Below are 18,528 nucleotides of genomic sequence, written 5' to 3'. Positions count from 1 at the left end.
CATGCAAATCATAATGCAAATAACATTGTAAGAAACTCTATTCGCCCACCTGCCCTTCAGGGGAGGAATTAACCGACCATTTCGGCGGGTGAGGATGAGCGCTAGGCGGATGTGACGTCACGTTTGTTCCCAGCGCTCCCGCGCGGTATGTTTACATTTTTCCGAGTGCTGCCTACACGGCGTGCGCGCCGTAGAGACTCAAGTAGCCGCGTTGGACTTTTGCTGTCAACGCAAGTGTGAATGGTTGTCGCCCTGTCAATCGTCGTTCAACAGCTCCAGCGTCTTCTGGCTCTACGGCTGTGCAATCAGCCGTGGGCGTTCAACTATCCACCATCGGCCGACTCAGGTGAGCGCTCCTTTTTGGCGGGTTTGCATTCAGTTCGCATATCACCTACTGAAAAGCTCGCTGCAGTTATATTAGCGACGTTTACGAAATTCTTAACGTCACGTTCTCACCGTCTTGCGTCATTGTCACTGTTTATGCTGCTCTGTTCGCCTCTGTCGGCGATCGCGAGCTGTTGACGGTTTGTTGCACGGCGCGGAAACTCGCTCGCATGCAAACCCGTCTCGCCCATGGCGTTTCTTTGTCTCTTCTTTAATGTGGCGTCATTAAAATCACTTGTTAGCCTCGAGGCTTTTTCTAGACAATGTGCCTTGTGCTAACCGTGTTGTAACGAAAATGAACTTGCAGTAGGAGCGTGACAGGACGCTGTTGGGAAGGTTTTCGTGTGTGCGTGTGGTTCGTGAGGGCGTTGTAACCAACGGTGTTTCATTCCTCATGTTCCATTTCTTTCTCTTGCAGCATCTTTTGACTGCAGTCGCGGTGCCCCTAGCCTGCCTGCAGCACTCATCCTGCCATTCCAGTGGGAACTAATGTTCGCAGGCTAACGGGTTCCCGCACTTGCCTGGCTTGTAATTTATGGTATACTTTAGATCCACCATTGCGTTCTCACTGTGTGCGTACATTTAAAGCGAGTGTTTACACTAACGTGGCAGTAGATAGCCATGAAGAGTAAGGTAGACAGAGAACAAAGTGATTGCGTTGCTCTTGGAAATACTTTACACGAAATAAAACTGCTTCCTGCGAGTTCGCAGTGCTTAGTGCAGTAAAAAAGGTTCTGTATAACAAATAATTTGATGCACCCAAACCCATCTGTGATGAACATACGTTGTGCATGGATTATTTAAGGGCAAGTTATTAACTCTGGCAAAGCAAGAAAGTGACCTCTTTGTTGTGCAGAAAACTAGTTTAGTAGTAATTTTGGCTTTTGTCTGGACATTGTCAACAGGAATAGTAGCCTTGGCGCACGACTTTGTGGACACTTTCCTGTCGCCTTCCTTCAATGCCAACACAGCGGCGAAGACGCCTCGGCAATCGAAATCACATGATGTCAGGCAGTTACTGCTGGATCATTCATTCTACCATGAGGGCATCCTCTACAAGCCGTGAGGCCTTGCTCTGTTTTCTGCTGGGGCTCTTTTCGCTGCCAAGTACCATGGTCTTTTTGGGTAAAGCTCCCCAAAACAAAGTGGTCTTGTCCCTGTTGGAATTGTCATGTTATCCATATAAAATTCAGAACACTGATGCTTCTGCTGCAAATACACGAAGTGCTGCAGATTTGCACATGTGGGAGCTCGGTTTTTATCTACGTGTGTGAAAGATTTGTCGCATGATACAGGGCGGAGATGCCATGGTGCTATAAAATATGTTAGAGAACTTTGGATTGTATCTAAAAAGGAGACAGCAAGCTCTGACGCTTCCTCTCTAACTCTGTAAGAGAAGGGCGCAGAGAACGATGTTTGATTTTAAAGGAGTTCAGTCATCGATGTGTCATGAAAAACTGATTTAAAAGGATGGCGAGGCATGGATGAAATTTTAAAAGCATAAAGGAGATCTGTGTATGCTCGCTGGCGTTGTAGGTTCCATTTGTTGCACTCCACATACATGCTTTCAACTGGACTAGTCCGGAAGGCACCACACGCCAAACGGAGCCCTAGATGAGGCACAGGGTCCAGCATTCTGAGGAATGTTTTAGTGGCTGACCCATAGACAACGCTACCGTAGTCCAATCGTACAATGCACTTTTTGTGTCGTCGTATAGGGAGCCTCAATTTTTATGCTGCAGTGTAAACCATGCCAATGCATGTTTGTAAATGTCCATCCCACCAACAAATTCACGGCATGCCTTGACAGTAAGCGCAGTTTTGTGCATCTAGATAATCACCTGTACCTATTTATCACAGGCCTGCAACTTGCACATGGTCGGGTTTAAGCACCCTAAATGTAGCAACTGTAGCCGACCATAACACATAATCTTGAAAACGCTACCTTATCAACGCGAAAGCAATATGTGGCCCATTGACTAAGCAGCCACTATCCACTGTCTGTGCTAGCACAACAGCTCCTAAATTGGCCGGCAGTGCAAAGAGTGAATTGAGTTCAAAACAACTTTGGGAAGAGTTGAAACCGCATGGGAACCAAACCCAGGACGTCCCTAGTGCAAATCCAGCATTACATCCTTGACACCACTATAGCTCAGTGGCTCTAGCTGACTAAAGGTGGACCCAGGGAGCGCACTGTGACCTTAAACTGAAAAAACGTCCAGAGGTACAAGCAACCCGAGATACTACGAGTTTGAAATTTCTTGGCGATTCATTAGGTCACACGCTCAAGCTACAACACATAGCCATAACATCCCCACTCAGGTGAATTGGCCAGTCACGATGATAGCTGCTGTCAGAAGCTCACAGCTGTTTCACCAATCCCCATTTGTCTTAAAACAATGCTGCTTAAATTACACACTGGCCAACTGCACCTCGTTGAGTATATTTTACGCTCCTGGCATTCTGCATTGCCCTTGTTTAGTGTTAAAGAACTATGTATTTGATCACATGTGAAGACTGCCATTTCTGTTGGAGAGCATTTGATGCTTTCAACCTGAATGGGTTGACTCTCATCAATTCAACACTGACTGCGCACTTTGATTGTGGTGTAATAAACAGAAAACCTGGATAGAGCCAAAATACTGAAGAGTAAATTATGCTTGGCTTATACATTGCACAGCATAGCTGTAAACGTCAAAATTCGACTTTTTAGGTTTTACATGGCAAAGCTCGGCATAGCTTGGGCCAACTATGAGGTGTACTGCAGTGGAGGGCTATAGGTTAAGTCAGGCCACCTATGAATCTTTTGACATGCTTCGAAAACTTGGCACACAGGCATTTTTTTTGTTCTACCTAAACCAATGCTTTGGACTGGCCAAAATGTTTTGTACGGGTGAAACTGCACTATGCAACTGCAAATAAGAATTGAACCAACTTACTGTTGTGTCCCTTCGAGAATCCAGTGCTTGCCTAATATCGAAAATTGCATCCAGGATTCCAGCAATTGATTCAAGAAATGTACTTGTATGTCCAAGGAACGAGCTCGAATAAAAAGTTACCCTTCTTTATCTGCATTACTTGCATATATTTATTTGAAAATTTTTAGCACGAAAACAACAAAACAGTACAAACAGGCAGTGCTGTCACTTTTCGTGCTCTCTCTCTCTCTCTCCCGTGCTTTGTTGTTTTTGCACTGTTTATTATTTTAAAAATACGCCAAATTTGCCATTTTAGTTGGTTTTGTTTGTTTTGATGTTATGCTGTGTTGCCAAGGAAACTGTAAATGTCACCTCCAAGAAAAAAAAAGAATACCTAGCATTTGTAAGTGTATGCTTCTTGATGGATAGGAACTCTTACTATGTGAAAGTGAAGCCAAGAAAACACCAAAGTCGTTACAAACACTGAAGAATGTTTATTGACATGGCATCACATCACTTGCTGGACATGCAACAAGGCCCCATAACGCTGCTCACGCAAGAGTGCAAAGCATGCTTTGTGGCTAATACCACTTGATAAAAATACAAACAGGCACTTATTTGCCCCAAGGTGACCCTGAATGCAAATGTGACGTGCACAAAAGTGTGGACAAAAGTCGAGAGCACCTTTATGTGTTAGATGACGAGACTGCTAGCACAAGACAGGAAGGACCAAAGGGTGCTTGCTCAGTATTGTATGGCTCTAAATAGGTGCAGATTGCTACTCACTGGACCAAAAGTCCTGGAAGACCCCGGATTTTAAAGCAAAACTTTTTATGTCTCACCAGTGGAATATGCCATGCCAAAAAGGCATTGCAGAAAAGCCAACTTTCTCTGACAATGATAGTGATTGTGGGTGAAGAAGTGCAGAAAATAAAACGCTTCCTGTAGTCGGAAACGAATCAGGACCGTCGCGTTGTGAGGGTCCTGATTCGTGAGGGTCCTGATTCGTTTCTGCGGTGTGAGGGTCCTGAAATTAGACAAAAATAGTGTACCTCGCAATCTAACGACGACGGCAGTTGAATGCGAAGCTTTCGTCATGCAAAATCAAGCGGCGAAGTTTCAAAGCCACTGCGAACAAAAGTCCAAACTGCGTGCAAGTCAAAGTGATAGCTCAACGAGTCAACGTTTAAGCTCAGATGACAATAAAGCAAGGAATCCCTCACGAGAAAACCGAGTTAACCATTGTTGTCGTAAGACAAAGGGGTGCATGTTTTTTTACTTGTAATTATGTCAATTACTGAACACATGAAAGAACAAGTAACGGAGAGCAAGGAGCAATGATGAAACTGACAACAGCCACAGATTTGCACATGCCTATTGCAGAGAAGGAAATCTGGAGAGGCATTGTCTGGACAGGAAAGGGAGCAGTAGAGGAGCACAGCAGTTGCGTCTGAACCTTCCCACACAGCCGAACAGGGAGGGAGAATAAGGCAAATGGACGAAATTAAGGGTTGGGAGTCTTAGTAGCCACTGTACTTTCCTGTCAACCAGGCGTGTGGCTGGATGGAATAGATGAACAGCAACGTGGGAGCTAGAGGACTGCTTGCTGGCGACACTACTACCACCCAGTAGTCTACTCCACAGTGCACAGTAGGAGGAACCAAACTGGAAGTGGGGCTGCAAATCGGCAGGATGTTACAAATGGAAAAAGTGCTGCGTGGCGTGGCTGTCACAAGTCAAGGTCAATCACCCTTAAGGGGAGGTGCCAAAACCCCTTAAAGAGAAGATGAAGACATGACATTTGGATCTAGTGGCTAAAAATGAACCATTCATGTAGCGCCCCACCGTAAAAGGGGATTGACCTTCACTCATTTCCTGAAATAAAGTTTAAAAGAAGTTCATCCCGGGCAGTTGCCACCAGCACCCTAGAGTAGTATGGTGGAAACACACCTCAATCTTTGCTTTTAGGAGGTCTTTTACCGAGCTGTCTACCAAAAATCAAATTATTTTTTTTTAAGGGGGCACACTGGTCTTAAACCAAAAAAACATGGGTTTTAAAGTTAGGACGATAAAAATCGAGGGATAGGTGTAATTTTTCATTGAAACTGTAGATATGAAATTTCTTTCTGTGTAAAACAACTATATTCGAACTTATTTGGATTTTTATGTTTGATTTTTTGACAGCCTTTGTAAGGAAGGAAGGAAGGAATAAAAGTAAAGGAAAGGCAGGAATGTCAATCAGGCTGTGGCCTAGTTTGCTTTCCTACACGTGGGGAAGGGGAACCATGGGAAAAAAGATGAAAAGCAGTAAAAAAAGGAGCAGGTAAAGAGAGAGCGTGTAAAAAAACTGCTGGAGGGATGCAGCTGAACAATGTACCGGTGAACTGTGCACAAATCAAGGACTGACTGCCATAAGACTAACATTATCATAATATATGGTCTGTAGCAGAAGTAACAGCTGTTTGGAGTTTGGGCCTGGACGGCAACACCAGTTTTTCTGGTTCCCACCTTCTAGGGCCAAACTTCAAATGGTTGTAACCCCTGCTACAGAATGATAATGTTAGTATTATTGCACTCCTTGACTTGTGCACAGTTCACTGGTACTTTGTTCAGCAGCGTCCCTTCGACAGTTTTTTTTATAAAGGCTGTCGTAAAATCAAACATAAAAATCCAAATAAATTTGAATATAATCGCATTACACAGAAACAAATTTGATAGCTATATTCAGAATGAAAAACTACATGTCCCCCAAAATTTATTGTCATACCTGTAAAAATAATGTTTTTGATCAAAGACCGATGTGCCTCCTTAACTCGAAGCTTTCACTCTTGCAACTTGAGTCAAGGTCCGAAATCTAAACTGCTTCGACCGTGTCAGAATGGCGCAGTCTGACAGACAATGGTTTCATAATGCAAGGGACGCTGGTTCCATTACGACCACGGGAAGCGTTTCTTATTGAGGTGCTTGATGTGCTTTTGCTTATCACCCTGATCGCTTTGTGAAACCCACTAGACAAAAATGTACAATTTCTACTACAAAACTCATCTAGGACAAACGGGGTAACACCCAAGACGGAGCAAGCTTCTGCGATGAAAATGTTTGACAACAATTCCGAAGGACAAATTTTTCTTATTTCCTTACTTCCAAGTTTCCCACAAAGGTGTGCAGTTTTCCTTTGTTACTGTACGGCTGCACTTCAGAAGGATGTCGAACTTTTTGTTCACAGAAGGCATGCATCTCCGTTCAGCTTGGACCCCTGCAACAATTGGCAGCTAAGTGTGCCTATCAACTACCGTGATAAAATTCTTGGTACTTGCAAGAAGAGTACACATGTAACGAAAGACACGAAAGGTACGAACTGGCGAAAGGTTTACCATGTTTCTTGTAGGCAGTTCCTCGTACTCCGAATTACTTGGTATATTAAACCATTTTTGCCGCATAAAGCTGCTCAACTTTACATGCTTCGTTGTGGTGGGAAGAAGCTTTATTCTGTGTTAATTATTTTGAAGTGCAGCATAGTCCTTTTGTTTTCTGTCAACCTCATCTGCACTGAATTTCAATTAAAAAATGAGCGCCCTTCCACTGTGTGAAGGATGACCTGCAAAGCTGGATGCAGTCCACGGAGTGCACGAAACAAAACACGTTTGTCGTAATTTGCGATGGAGCATCCTTCCTAGCCAATTAGCTGAATGAACCTCTGAAGGATCCAAGCTTTGTTCTTGCAGATAAACATGGTCCTGCCTGTGTCCCTCCCGCGTCGTAACCATCTTACTCTTTGTGTAAAGCCGGGTTCAGACTGTTGCCACAACTGTCGTAATAACTTTAAAGAATGACGTCATTTCACGTCTCAGCCAAACGAACTGCGTGACATGCCATTTTTTTCGTCCATAGATCACGATGCGGCTTTTGCGTCGGTAGTCTGAACATAGCTTAACATACAAACCCAATCCGCTGTACCACTAAGGGCTCCGGACAGTTCCCATTGGGCCGTTTAACGTTCGCGTTTAAACCTCACACCAGCACAACGGACATTCCATCCATCAGGGCGGGCAAGAAACCCATGGCTGCGCGTGCCCGCCCCCCCTCCTCCCTCCCACTATTCTTCACTACAAACCTGCGCACGCGTAAACCGGCAGCCAGACATGTGCACGTGCTTAAAAGTGACAGACACCGTCGAAAATATCCCCTGATAGCCCTCTGAAGTGATATTGGCTCACGCTGGCGTTCCAAGCGGGCAAGCTGTTGTTCATCCGGAAGGGATTTGTCGCTACTCGAAGAGGTGAACTTGGTGCGGTAACGGCGCCGCCAGCAGCTTTCTGTTGTTTTTGTGCCCATTGGCGCTTGTGATCGGGCCAACGCTTCAATTCTTGCTCTTCGTCCTCCAAACAAACGGCATGCATCCGTCACATAACGATTTAAAACCTGAAAGCCCTTGAGCTCTATTCTCCAGGACAAAGATGTGGCTGTACGTTTTCCTTCCCGCTCGTATGGATCTTCCTGTGTGTGTAAGATGTATGTGTAACACATCAACCCCCACCCGAACCGCTTGATTAAGGAGGACAGCCAACTAACTGCATTGAGCCATGTAATTTTGACATCTAAATCTCGCACCAGCGCCACCGGCATTTCAGTAGCAGCGGCAAGAAGCCTAGCTGTGCGTGCACACCCCCCTTTTTTACCCGCAAACTGTGCACGCATAAACCGGCCACCGATGATGGCGCATACTTAGGCGTGAAAGACACCGGCGAAAATGTTGCTCGGAAGGCCTTCCAAGCTCAAAAAGAAATATGGGCTCAAGCCGGCATTCCCACTGGGGAAGTTTCTCTTCTACCGGCAGGGATTCGCAGCTATTTGGCGAAGTGAATTTGAGCGTCAACAGTGACGGTGAGTTTCGGTCGTTTTAGGGGGCTGCCCTTTGGTAACCGCTACCTGGGCTTCGCGAGAGCGGCGTCTGTTTTTGTCCACGTATCCTAGTGAGCGAACACAGCAGAGACGAAAGGAAGAAAACGGAGAGGAGTGTCTGGCGAAGGCTGAAGGGGAGTACGACACGTGCGGCTATGGCGTCACCTCTTTCACTGCCTTTCCCTCGCACGTCTTATGCACCGCCACCAAGGAGTGCCCTCCCCCTGACACTTTCCCCAGACGCTGTTCCATTCTCCGCTAATCCAAACCACGTGACGTTTGCGCGGGTGGTTCAAACACCATATGCAGCAACATGCTCGCTGCTCAATTGTGCGGGGCTAATCCGAACCATGTGACTATTGCGCGGGAGGTTCGAAAATGATTTGCAACATGCTGGCCGGCGGCGGCGGCGCACTACGAGGTAGCAGCAGAGTAACCCACGCCGCCGTATGTTCACTGATAACGCGAACACTTCCTGAGACTCAGCAGAAATGCGCCATGACCGAAAAGACTGCAGCTCGCGCTGCGCACATATTTCATATTAGGGAGTGTAGTAATCATGAGTGCATTTTTACGCCAGTCCCTGCTTCTGTTTATTTTTCGCAATCATCTGATAACCGCACCACCGCTGTTAGCTGCCGACTGTGTAACTTGCCAAAGGGGCATCGGCAGAGGCGAGGGGGAAAATAGTTGTGAAAGAGGGGTGAGCGGTGGTGAGGAGGAACCCCGGAGCAGCGCCGAGTAAATCGATGACACCGGAATGAAAACTGGGGGGGTTAGACATGTACTGCTTTGCAGTAAAAAGTTCCCAGTTTTCAATGTGTGGATTCGAGCTTGTGGATACTCCATGATCAAAACCTATAAGTGTGAAAAAGTATTGATGTAACCTATTATAAATTTTGGACGATGCTATATGTACTACGTAGTGAAGTCCCACAGTCCCACCAGATTTTGCTATACCCAACACCAATATAGCATTATCTAGGTGCAGTCAGAAACACTTTTTTATATGTGTTCACGTACTTTCAAGCATTCGGAGGGTCAACATGGCTGCTTGTCAGTGCTTCTGACCGATCATCCATGGGCTGATCCCACCAATCTGGCTGCCACAAATCACAATAATAACGTGGAAGTCTTCAATTGTGGGCTGGACTGACACACAAAATTCGCGCCAGGGCTGTCAAGCTGGCGGGGCAACTTTATGATCGCGGCGTCAACCCACCACAGTGGTTCGAACACTTGCCCAGTATGAATGTAGCTATTTCTGGCATCGTTGGTTTGGCCCATAATGCTTGCTTTACTGATGTTTAAGTACAACACCTGTGTCGACTGGCAAGCTTATATTTCCTCAACAGCTTCTCTAGCTCGCCCAGACTTTCTCGATACACAACTCTGAGCTGACGTGCGAGCATGTCTGTACGTTGTGTGGTTCCTTGTTAATGAACCAGACCATGCAACTGAACAGTGCGAATGCAGATTTGATGCTTTCAGTGCATTTCACTACTTCCTTCAATCAACAAGAGAGAAACTGTCAGTAATGCTCGGAGAAAGACTGGGCGAGTCAGGAATGCTGCTTAGACATTTCCTAGTACCATATAAATAGTGTACTTAATCTTCCTCAGAGCCAAAACATCATTTTAGGTTGTGGTGAAACAGACCATTCTTTCTTTTTGAAGCACTCCTTTGTTTATGTATTGAAAACCAATTTGCCCAGAGGCACACTTCATAAGTTATTTGTGTATATGGCTAATTTTTTACATTTTAACATTTATATGTTCTCATTGTGTAGTACGATACTAATCTTGAGCATATCATTTTCGAAACAGAGGTGGTTTTCTTTAGGTGGCAGTTCCTTTTCTCCACAAAAAAAAAATAGCGCTTACTGTAAAAAGGGTTCAAACAATAAAAAAGGAAATCTGTTTTAAATAAGGACGAGAAAGGTTCACGTCAATTTATATGGCTGAGAAAAAGATTATGGCGGTCACTAGACGTGCTGTGGTTCCCGTAGGGCTAACAAGTGATTTGCAAAAAACTGGACAACACTTCCCATGGTGCGGTCACATGCGGTTCTGCACAGATGGCATCTGGCCCCATTTTGTCTGACTGGCAATGAAAACTGCCTGCTTCAAAATAACAAAGACATTTTTTGGCCACATTTATATTCAGGCAGAAAGTGTTGTGCAGCCATTGCACATAATATTGCCTGGTATGAAAAATGTGCTCAATAAGTTTCGCAGGAAAGCTGGTTTCGAGAATTGAATCGTGCCATAGGACGAAACAAAATTAACTAATAATTATAGTTAAAAACAACACAACAGAAGTCCTGAGTTTTGCCATGGATATTTTTGTGCTCTTTCTGTATCACGTTTACAACCAGCATTGCCGTGCTGTTAATTACATTGTACCTTTGGTCTCATAGGTCACCCAGAAAGGACAACACCAACTGAAGCCGAGGAAGTAGTGTAAAAAAAATTCACTTTATATTGTAAAACAATAACAGTATTGATGTATTCTTGAATGCGTAAGAAACAACAGCCTCCCTTGTCCCTTTTGGATGCAGACCTATTTTTAATTACCAGCAAACATTCTTTTTATTTTACGGTGAAGGGGTGGGGCTGCTTCCTTTCCTTCAGCTTGTTAAGTTGGCCGTTTTTCATATATGACCAGGTATTTAAGCATTCAGAAGTAGACGCATCATGATCAGGTATAGCTTGAGTCCAACTGATTAGGCGCGTTCTGATTTTTGTCATGCTAAGCGTCACACTCCGAATGCTCCCCATGAGCACAAACGAGTTGCAGTGAATGACTGAAGATAGCACGTAATTTTTTTATCAACATGTAACCGCCTAAGAGTTCACATGGCATAAAATTAGTAGCGGTTGCCCAGCAGTTGGGCAACACGCCACTATTTAAACTAAATGCAGATGCTACTCGACAGTTTTCCTCCAGCTTAGAGACTGCCTTTTCCATGTATTTTCTAGTTCATAAATATACCACACAATGCTTGGATGCAGCAGCTCCCATAAACTACAAAATGACAAGAATAAGATGGGCATTGCTTCCACAGATGATCTTTTTGTATCATTCATGACATGAAATCTCCAACTGAGTCTTTGGATCTTGGTAACAAACTGTTTCAAAGCACAATGCAAACCGTGATGAAGAAACAGCATTACATCAGGTGCATAGCCTCGGACACTGTGCAGCTGAAAAAAAAATATCTATAAGTCTTCCTGCTTCATTTTCCTGTGTCTACAATACAAAGCGCGTTTATTAACAATAAAAGCAGGGTGGTAGGAGGGTGTAAAACGTTTAATGATCGCATTGCAAAATAATGTGCCTTACAGGAGCCATGAAGAGAAAACACAAGTTTGGTTCATTCAAAAGATTGTCTCGTTAAAATCATACTGACACCACTTTTACCGTAAACTTTGCTCAAATAAGCTACATAATTAGGAAAAAAAGGGAATGGCCATGTGACCCACTAGCTCATTTTTCGCAACAGAACCTATGATGTCATACCAGACAGCCCTGCGATTGGCGGAGAGCGGCAAAGGCAAACGCAAATGAGGCAGAGCTTATAAGCTTGCAGAACGAGCTATTTGCGCTTATATTGAGGGCACATTCTTTTTAAAGCACTAAGAATGGTGGGACAAACAGTGGAGGTTACGAAAGCACACGTAAACATAGAAGTACCGATGCGTACTGCTGTTGCACTATGCTTGGTCTAGCTGCACAGGACTGCGGGGCTTTGGGATTGTTTCAGGCGACATTGGCCGATTGACGCAAGTGATGATGTCTTGCATGACCGTATTTGTCGAGGGAGCACCATGTTTCACGAAACGATTGTCTCCATGAACAAAACAAGCCAGGTACAAATACGTTCACAAACAAACCAAGGGCAGAAAATGGCTTGCCGCGGTGTGGTGGTGTCATCTAGGTTCACTAACGGTAAACAAGGTCCTGTGATGTCATTGCAGACCACGAAAACGCATTTAGTGGGAAAATCAAAATTTTAACTTGCATTAACTAATTTCTCAGTGAATAAAGCACCGTTTGCATGCGGACAAGCGCTGGGGGCCCTATAAACACGAAATCTTTCGAATAACACAAACTTGTGTTTTGTCTTCATGGCTCCTTTAAGCTTTTTTTTTAAATGCTATGGATGAGCTGCTTCACATAAAAGGCGTATTTTACAACATTCTTAGCCTTGCATGGCTTTCTCGCACAGCTTAGACGTCATGTGAAAAAGCCAACTTGGTCTAGCAGCTCAAGGCAAGGTAGGCGCACCTTCTCCCGTTTGCACTCAAGAGTTTGCATGAGCAGGCATTAATTGACTGCTGCATAATCGAGTAAAACTGAAGGCACTTCGCACTATGAGGCACAGGGCAGCGTAGTAGACCTCTCACTCGAGGATCTTCAGCGTAAACCAAGACATCGCGTACAAAAGGTAATTTTTTTGGCTTTGTAAATTCAATGCAGCCTCGGCAGCCAGGAATCGAACCCCAGACATTGTACATCCCTGCAGCCACAGGAGACCATGAGAGATCTGAGCAATCTGGCACCTCAGAAATCTCATGAAGATGAATAAAACTACCGTGTGATATTATTTAGAGGGTTTACAAAACCCAAGGATAGACAGCATAGGGGCACTAGATACTTGCTTACACAAAACTCAAAAGTAAAAAAAAAAAAAATGACGTGGGCACCCAAGGCACGGTATATCTACGGTGTTGACCAGCACCATGTATTGTGTCCTGGCCGACCACGTAATTTCTGTGCCTGCCTCCACTGGAATGTGAAAGGCGCCGTAAACAGCCCTGTGGTCAGCCATAACCCATTACACATCCAAGACTACAGTGCAAACTTTGTCGTGACGGAAACCACGTACGATGCCGTTTGCACGAAGGTCACGCCAGCCTGCCTCATAGATTGCGCGATATCGATAGTGCATATAACAATTTCTGGTGGGACTTCACTAGGTGGTACATATAGCATCGTCCATACATTTTCAACAGTAAAAAAATAAAGGTAGTAAATAAGCAGTGCATAAGCTATCCCTACCTCTTCATTGTTTCACTACTTACTGAAAAACTTGTGCTTGAAAATGTCAGGCTGGAATGGATACGTAGACCAGGGTGGTATTGACATTGGCCTAAATAACTGAGTTTGATTTCCAGTACACACGCTGCTGTCTTCATGGCTATCAACTACCGTGTTACTGTAAACCCTCACTTGAAATGTACGCAGAGTGAGAACGCAATGGTGGATCTAAAGTATACCATCAATTACAAGCCAGGCAAGTGCGGGAACCCGTTAGGTTGTGACAAGTGGCCTGCGAACATTAGTTCCCACTGGAATGGCAGGATGAGTGCTGCAGGCAGGCTAGGGGCACCGCGACTGCAGTCAAGAGATGCTGCAAGAGAAAGAAATGGAACATGAGGAATGAAACACCCTTCAGGCAGCAGTAAATAAACAGTCTAGGATGAGTAAAAAAAGGTCAAACGACCGAGAAGACCACACAAGCAGTGCTCTTGCCCGCCCTGCGTTATCCGGGTCGTTCCCGCTGAATTCCATTGGTTATTGAACGCCGACTGGCCTCACTATTAAAGATGAAAACACATAACGAAGTCAGCATCCCTTAGCAAGCACTCCTGGCAAGCAAAAGTGCTGGATGCAGTAACGAGTGCAACAGGCTAAAGCAGTGTGTTACAACGCCCTCACGAACCACACGCACACACGAAAACCTTCCCAACAGCGTCCTGTCACGCTCCTAACTTCACCAATAGATCGTACTGCAAGTTCATTTTCGTTACAACACGGTTAGCACAAGGCACGTTGTCTAGAAAAAGCCTCCAGGCTAACAAGTGATTTTAATGACGCCACATTAAAGAAGAGACAAAGAAACGCCATGGGCGAGACGGGTTTGCATGCGAGCGAGTTTCTGCGGCGTGCAACAAACCGTCAACAGCTCGCGATCGCCGACAGAGGCGAACAGAGCAGCATTAACAGTGACAATGACGCAAGACGGTGAGAACGCGCCGTTAAGAATTTCGTAAACGTCGCTAATATAACTGCAGCGAGCAGAAAGCAATTGAGCTTTTCAGTAGGTGATATGCGAACTGATTGCAAACCCGCCAAAAAGGAGCGCTCACCTGAGTCGGCCGATGGTGGACAGTTGAACGCCCACGGCTGATTGCACAGCCGTAGAGCCAGAAGACGCTGGAGCTGTTGAACGACGATTGACAGGGCGATAACCATTCACACTCGCGTTGACAGCAAAAGTCCAACGCGGCTACTTGAATCTCTACGGCGCGCACGCCGTGTAGGCAGCACTCGGAAAAATGTAAACATACCGCGCGGGAGCGCTGGGAACAAACGTGACGTCACATCCGCCTAGCGCTCATCCTCACCCGCCGAAACGGTCGGTTAATTCCTCCCCTGAAGGGCAGGTTATTCGCCCCGAGCGCGAACACAGTCGGCCCCTGGCGGCGGCGGGACGAACCGCTCCTAGTGTGGATGGCGCTCTCGCGTCGTCTGCTTTTTCACGTTGCGTGCGGCGCAAGACGCGTGCTGCACACGACAAAACAACCAATATGTGTGCTCGTTTGGCAGTAAGCAATGACATAGTTGCCTCTACTTGCGCATTTCTTCTAGAAACGCAATAATCAGCGGCCGTTGCGTGTTAATGCGCTGGTTTAATTCCACGAAACATCTTCGCCGTGGTCACCGCTTGAGTGTGAAACGTGTTGTAAAAATATTGCTTCCACACATTGCACTTTTCGTATTGTTGAGTGCAGTCGTCTGCCGTTTCGGGAACGTCGAAGGGTGCTTTTTGAAGGTGGCGTGGTGATTATTTAAAGGTTAAAAGTTTAGTACGCGGAACGGGTAAGAAGCGACAATACCTGTGCATGCGCGTGCAAATTCCACACCCTTGTAAAATTGCGCTGTGTCCTCATATAAAGAAGAAACAAACAAAAACATTTACCCATACATTACCGGACACGTATTTTACACCCGTAAGCGCCTGTGTGATCGTGTCGTTCCCGTGCCTTTTTCTAAAATAAATACCATTCTTGGACAGTCGTTGTTTATACTAAGGAGGAGGAATAAACATTTATTCAACTGTATCGAGTTGCTAATTTTACGTATTATTTAAAATACGTTTCTATGGATGCGCAAGAGTATTTAGGGGAGATTTTTCGGTAAAATTAAGCATCTGTGAGTTTGCGTCTGTCATGTGGCATTCCGTGTGTCATTTTCATATACCGACATGAATCACCTTGTCCAGAAACGTGTCTCACTCAGCATAACCAAACGCCTAATATGGTCACGTCTTAACCTCTTAAGGTGGACCTAAGTTTAAAGAAAGAGAAAATGCGTAATATAATGCCCGTTGTTGCCCACATGTCTGGGAGGTGTGTGCCATGACTCACTGTTTTTTTTTTAATTTTTTCCCACAATGCTTGCTTTCAATACAATTTTGAAAAAGGCGAGCCACAATTCCTGGACAATCTCGGACCAAAGGGGGGTTAATCAGTTTTGAAAATACGTGTTAAAATACTGCTTTACTGCTTTTTCACCGCTACAGAACACGACGACCCCTAGTGTAGTTTCGATTGTAAGTAATACTGATAACCATAGTTTGGCTTTTCGCGTTACATGCATTCTCTTCTCGCTGCTCTTGCAACGTTGGCAGGACCCCCCCCCCCCCTTTCCCGAAAAAAAAAAACGAAAAGCAAAACCTGGAGAGGGCCGATAACAAGCACGAGAAGTTATCGGCCCTCTCCAGGTCTTGCTTTCATCAGGTTTCAAAAAGTTTTGTAGTACAAATGGAGCGGTTAAGAACGGCAGGTTTTCCTGAGCATGTTCTTTGTGCAACAACAAGAAAGCTTCTTAGGCGGATAAAAGAAGTTACCTCCGTAGAACCAAGGGAGGGTGAACCTCGTAAAAAGAAAAAAGTGGTAGTAATTCCGTATAAGCATAAATTGTCACATGGGCTCAAAAATGTAGCTGGTAGATTTGGTATAAATGTTGTTTTTTCAGCACCCATTAAGATGGGAAAAATATGTGGTCAAATAGAAAGAAAATTGGCAGAATCTGATATTGCAGTTAAAAAGAAATGCTCTGTTAACAGGTCCCCTCTAGTCGAGTGTAAAACGGGGGTGGTATATCAAATTCCGTTTAATTGTGGCCACGTTTATGTTGGGCAAACCGGTCGTTGCATTAATATAAGATTATTAGAGCACAAAAACGCACTAAAAAACAAGAAGGATTCACATGTCACCAGACACTGTTCCGAGCATGGGTGTTTTCCGCTTTTTCATGACACTACCATCCTTTCGGTTCACACTAATCAGACCACTAGGGAAGTTATCGGAGCATTTCACATTAGAAAAAGAGGTTATATCTGCATAAGTGAGCCGTCGATAGCATTACATGAAAAAGAATTCTTATTTCTAGATAAGTCCGTGACTTAGTGTTTGGTGTTACTTTGTAGTGATAATCTCGATGTGCGTCATGTTGTGAGCGCACGTGGGTTTTGGGGACATAGTATATATATGCGTGGTGCAGTTTATTAAAAAATAGTTGTGAGTACAGCGTCGTCCTGTCGTCTTTCCCTCCTAGTGTCCCCGTTTTTTACGCTGTTTCGTCAAGATGATACATAACCAGTACCAACTCGCCCAAATGTTGATCCTTCTACAAAAAACCTTGGTTGGGCGCCAATGTGGGCTAACGTACGGGATAGCAGAGGACCCCGGCTAGCTTTGCTAGAGAACGCTACGCGCCGTACACTAGCCCTGCGGAATCCGAAGACTCACGCACGGGTTCGAGTACTCACATGCGGTAGACAGGCTCCGGCAATCCAAAGTGAGGCTTTATTGCCTGGCAGATACAGTGCATACACCAGACAACACGACTATCGCTCGCGGGGAGACAGTGGCTCCTGTCGCTCGCTCAAGCCGCTGGGCTCAGACCATCCGTCATCACGGCCGCGGGAGCAGGGGAGGCATCCCGAGGCGACCAATCAGGGCAGAATCTCTCGGCAGAGTCCCCGCGGACCATTCGCGCGTCCCGCAGGTCGGCTCGGGGGGAGAGGGGGTCTCCCCCGGCGCTCGAGGAGAGGGCGGCGAGGGAGAAGGCGACGACCGGTCCTCCTTCCCCCTCGCTCTCCGCACACGTTCGCGGCAAGCCGGTTCGGCGCGTCGCGCGGGGTCATGAAGAGAACACGACTTACGTGACGCGCCGGCTACCCAAAATGGCGGCACCCAGCTCGCGGAAACATGTGCAGGCGAGGCGTAAGGAAACAAGGGTCCCCACAGCCTCCATCAGAAAAGCGGCCGCCGCGGCCGGGAATTGAACTCGCGACCTCGTGCTCAGTAGCGCAACGCCTTAGCCACTGAGCCACCGCGGCGGGTAGTTCACACTAATTGCTTCCTACCTAGAACCAGGGACTGCCTTTGATACGTCTAGGCCTGAAGGTATCATCACCAGCACTCCACCGCCCCAACTGATCTGCGGCGATTTCAATGCTCACAACGAAATTTGGGGGAGCGCACAATCAAATTCTCGCGGAGCAAGGCTCGCCGAGCTGATGATGAAATATTGTATAGAGCCACTGAATGACGGCAGTGTTACGTTCCTGAAAAACGCAGCAGTCAGCAGCTGCATTGATATTTCGTTTGTGTCAAGTCATTTCGTACGAAAATTTACTTGGAGAACAGACTTAGAAACGAGAGGGAGCGATCACTATCCCGTTCTCATATCTTCTCCCAATGCGGCTGTACATCGAGGCGGAAGGAGGATCACACTCACGGACTGGGAAACCTACAAAGCCCGCGTAAATCTCAGAATTACGGCGGCAACTCCAGACGACGACCTTATTCCAACTATGACCAACGGCCTTCAGGAGTCCTCCTGTACCGTACCGAAAAGGCCGGAGCCGCCCTAGCGTCCGCTGCTAGCATGGCCCCGATACTCCTAGCGCCCTCTGGTAGAAAGGAGGCGAACCCGAACAAGTTCTCCATGGAGCTGCTCTGCTGCGCCTCCGAGGCGATCAGTCACCTCTCCTTCCTACACCGTGACCAGAATTCACGCCAACGCTAAATATTTCGATATAAAATGAGTAAGATATATTGTAATGATTCCGCAGTTACCTATATTACCTTGCCCAAGACGATTTTGAAAGCATAAAAGAGCTGTGCTAGTTCATAAAGGCATCTGAACCATTGGAAGCGCGGGAAGCTGGAGTAGGGGCGGAAATTTTGCTCGCTCATTCTAAAAAAAATTGTCACTTATCGTGCTCCTGATCATCATTTAGCAA

General features: G+C 45.8%; 1 long non-coding RNA gene across 1 annotated transcript; it reads left to right on the top strand.

The window, feature by feature from the left end:
• Positions 1-122: 122 nt before the first annotated feature.
• Positions 123-3,450, top strand: LOC144142072 (uncharacterized). The gene is made up of 2 exons (XR_013316815.1): positions 123-346; positions 803-3,450. It is a non-coding gene; the product is annotated as an uncharacterized LOC144142072 (long non-coding RNA).
• Positions 3,451-18,528: the final 15,078 nt, after the last annotated feature.

The sequence above is a fragment of the Haemaphysalis longicornis genome, unplaced genomic scaffold (assembly GCF_048455015.1).
Source record: "Haemaphysalis longicornis isolate Haplotype H1 unplaced genomic scaffold, Haemaphysalis longicornis Haplotype H1 scaffold_1, whole genome shotgun sequence".
In the NCBI taxonomy this organism is placed as follows: domain Eukaryota; kingdom Metazoa; phylum Arthropoda; class Arachnida; order Ixodida; family Ixodidae; genus Haemaphysalis; species Haemaphysalis longicornis.
Note: the sequence above shows the minus strand (reverse complement) of the source record. Positions and strands in the feature narration are given on the sequence as shown.